This window comes from Dipodomys merriami, unplaced genomic scaffold, assembly GCF_024711535.1.
Source record: "Dipodomys merriami isolate MVZ:Mamm:240054 unplaced genomic scaffold, mDipMer1.0.p SCAF_754, whole genome shotgun sequence".
NCBI classification, from domain to species: Eukaryota; Metazoa; Chordata; class Mammalia; order Rodentia; family Heteromyidae; genus Dipodomys; species Dipodomys merriami.
In genome coordinates, this window is record NW_027206351.1 from 91,242 (window position 1) to 95,314 (window position 4,073).

General features: G+C 41.8%; 1 long non-coding RNA gene across 1 annotated transcript; it reads right to left on the bottom strand.

Annotated features, from left to right (window-relative positions):
- Positions 1–576: 576 nt before the first annotated feature.
- On the bottom strand, positions 577–3,134 carry LOC138818408 (uncharacterized). The gene is made up of 3 exons (XR_011369114.1): positions 3,041–3,134; positions 2,537–2,653; positions 577–1,864 (listed from the first exon to the last, which is right to left on the bottom strand). It is a non-coding gene; the product is annotated as an uncharacterized lncRNA (long non-coding RNA).
- Between the last annotated feature and the right edge of the window lie 939 nt (positions 3,135–4,073).

The following is a 4,073-nucleotide window of genomic DNA, read 5'->3' on the forward strand; positions in this document are numbered from 1 at the left end:
TCCTCCCAGGGCCTGTCCCATTATCTGTGGACTTCCTCAGATCCTGTCCCACCATACATGACCAGCTGAACTGCGCTTCTGCCTGTTCACTCCTCACCCCTAAAGACAGGTCTTCTGTTGGTTTCTAAGTTTTCCCTTTTCTTATCTCTTGGTTCTCGAATGAAATACACAGTTTTAGACAGAAAGAACAGGTAACATCTTTGACAGTGTTAAACTAACCTTTACACTTAAATTTCTAATATTTATCCCCAAATTTTAGCCAAGGAACTAAATTCCAAACAGCCAATGTATTTGTGTTAACCCAGATATCTTGATTACAGTATAAACAGCCTTATGCATTTTAAAATATTAGATTTTAAAATACCAGATTTCTAATTTTTTAATTTTTATTTATTTTTATTGTGAAAATACTGTACAGAGGGGTTACAATTAGATGGGCAAGATAATGAGTACATTTCTTATCAAGCATTGTAGCCTCCTCCTTTGTTTCCCCTTTCCATCCCTTCCCAGCCTCCCCCCACCCCCCCACCCAATCCTTCCCGCCCCTCCCCCCCTCAACAAAGTTGTAAAGTTGGTTTTCCACATGAAAGCTTGTACTTTTCATTGTTGCAACGGGTCCACCTGTATCCTTATTTAAACGACTTGTTTTTCCCCTTCCCCTCCACAAATTATACCGACATCAAATACAGTGAAAGCAGGGGTTATACTGTGGGGGAGGGACATACAAAGCAACAAAGAAATAATCTTATAAATGCATTAGAAACAAATGCATGAAAGAAAAAAACACATTTGAATACATATCTTAGAGTTCATTTTCCTAACATCACCTGATCTGACCTTTTCTGCTTGACTCAGACATATACTAGATATTGCAAATAAGGGAAACCATGGGACCTATGTTTCTTTGGGCTTCGCTTACTTCACTTAATATAATTTTTTCCAAGTCTTTCAACTTCCTAACAAATGGGGCAATGTCATTCTTTCTGATGGAGTCATAGAATTCCATTGTGTATATATACCACATTTTCTTGACCCATTCATCTACTGAGGGGCATCTGGGTTGGTTCCATAACTTAGCTATAGTAAATAGTGCTCCAATAAACATAGTCGTGCTGGTGGTCTTGTTTGTATACTTTTGAGTAAATGCCCAAAAGTGTGATTGCTGGGTCATATGGGAGCTCTATGTGGAGTCTTTGGACGAACCTCCATACTACTTTCCAAAGTGGTTGAACAACTTTACATGACCACCAACAATGCAGTAAGGTTCCCTTCTTTCCACATCCCCTCCAGCATCTGTTGTTTTTAGAGTTCTTGATTTCAGCCATTCTAACTGGAGTGAGGTGGTATCTCAATGTTGTTTTGATTTGCATTTCTTTTATGGCTAGAGAGGTTGAGCATTTCTTCATGTGTTGATTGGCCATCCTTCTTTCCTCTTCAGAGAAGTTTCTCTTTAAGTCTTTAGCCCACTTAGTTATTGGGCAGTTGTTTCTTTGAGGATTTGTTGTCGGGGGATTTAATTTTTTGAGTTCTAAGTATATATTAGATATGAGACCCTTGTCCATTGTATGGCTAGTGAAGATCTCCCAATCCGTAGGCTTTCTATTGATCTTGCTAGCTATGTCCTTTGCCATGCAGAAGCTCTCTAACTTCATGCAATCTCATTTGTCCAACCTTTCTTTGATTTGTTGTGTTTCTGGGTCTCTATTAAAAAATTTTCAGCCTGTGCCAAGGAGACCTAGCGTTTCTCCTATTCCATCCTGTAATGTTTTCAGAGTGTCTGCTTTGACTCGAGGTCTTTTATCCATTTGGAGTTGATTCTGGTGCAAGGTGATATGGCCCCCACAAACAGGCAGGAATTGCAATCCTAATATCAGATAAAATAGACTTCAAATTAAAATTCGTGAGAAGAGACAAAGAATGTCACTACATACTAATTGAGGGATCTCTCCTTCAGGAGGATATTACAATTCTAAATATCTATTCACCAAACAACGGAGCACCCAAATTTATCCAAGAAACACTACTTTCCTTCAAATCCTACATAGATCCAAAGACATTAATTGTTGGGGATTTTAACACACCACTTTCCCAACTAGATAGATCAACTCAGCAAAAACTCAACAAAGAAACCGCAGATCTAAACAACTGCAAAGATCAACTAGATTTAACAGACATCTGCCGAAAATTTCACCCAGCAGCATAAGAATATGTCGCAACCACCTCGACCAGCAAGGAAGACGCGACCCGGGATTCTTCTCAATGCGGTTTATTCAGGACCTTTTACAACATCTTCTCTCCTGCTTCTTCTGCCCGCTTCTTCCTGCTTCTCTGTCCCCCCGCCCCCCCCCCCCCCCCCCCCCGCGCTCTGGTTATAAGTCTCCTGGATGGCCAATCCTGAAGCACCACGTGGCATATACCGATAGGGTCGCAAACACGGAAGCAAACTAGGAACCAAGTCATAGCCATATAAGGAGTTTTTTTTACAGAGAGCACTTGTCACCGGGAAGACAGAAGGCGGGAGCCAGCGCCATCTTACCAAGGAGCTACAATGTTGCTTTTGTGGCCACTCCTTACTGCCTGGCCGTCTTTGGTCGTGGGTCCCGCAGCTCTCCACAAGAATACACGTTTTTCTCAACAGCACATGGAACATTTTCTAAAATAGACCACATTTTAGGCCACAAAGCAAACTTGTCCAAATTCAGAAACCTTGCATTCTCTCTGACCACAAGGGAATAAAATTAGAACTCAACACCAGATTTTCTATTTTTTAAGTTAAAGAATCCTTAAAAAGCCGTTAAAAACAATGTGAAGATTCCTTAAAATTTTTGGTAATGTCCAAACCTCATAACCTTTTGAATTTTAAACTTAAACTCACCCATTGTTACAGCATGCTGACAACTCTTATCTTGAACATGTTCATAAACACATACAAAACACTCACACAGATCTTAAAGCACACAAAAAATCAAAATCAGTTGTACGTACATTTTCTAAAGTTTTTAAAAAAATTTTAAGACAATATTTCTTTTAAACGAAGTACCTTTGTTGAGCTTCATTTTTCCAGGGCTTGCTTGTTTAGCAAGGTATTTCACTAATCAGTCTTTTGAATCCCTTCTGTTGGAGGAGGGCTGGGTGAGGGGGTCACCTGAAATTGAACGGGCCTGATTTTTACCCAATTTTGACAAAAGCACTTTACAAATTGTTAAGCTGTCTGGAGCAGCTGAAAGTCCAGACCAGGCTCACTGCTATCTACACCCTAACCTCTCCAGCAGCCTCCACCAGGAGAAGGTGCACCTGAGGCTTGTCCATGCCACTCCTCTTGGCTGCTTGGTAACAAAAGAAGGGGGGAGGGAGACTTAGCAGGTCTGTGACCAAGCCCAGCCGGAGGCTGAGACTTTAATTCCCCCAGAGATGTTCAAATAAATATCAAAAACACTGATAAACACAAAAACCAAGGATTCACATTTAAAACTGGTACCAATTCTAAAACGGAACTAGACAAAACAACAACCAAAGGCTGAGTTGGGGACTAATGGGCCCCCAGAAATCTGTGCTGTTCTCAAGCTGAATCCAGAGTTTGCTGAGTGAGCCTGCCACTGTCACCCAGAACTTCCCTACCTCAGAAAACATAGAACAGAAAACACACCAAAGTAAACAAGACAGACAAGTGGCCACAAAGACGAAATCAGGTCTCAGTGAATGGGGCAACATCTCAACATCACTCACTTACCAGGGGACTCGGACCCCCTCTACTCACCTCGGGAAGATTTTTCTTTTTGATTCCTGCAAACATTGACCCAGGAGTCTTCCAAGGCAGAGGAGAATTCCCAGTCATCTTGGGGCAAGGGAAAGAAGTTCCTAGTGGCTGTCCCCTCAGACCCCGTACTCAGACCCCCTGGGCTAAGGCCCGAGGCTAAGATCTTGCTGGTGCCACTTGCAGGTGGTCAGTGGCAGTTTCATAAAAAAAGAAGGAGCTAGAGAGAAACAGATATTAAGGGGGTGTTAGCCAGTCTCCTCTGAGCCCTTGCATCAGGATGAATCTGGGAGGAGAAACATTCCAAGAATTCCAAAAG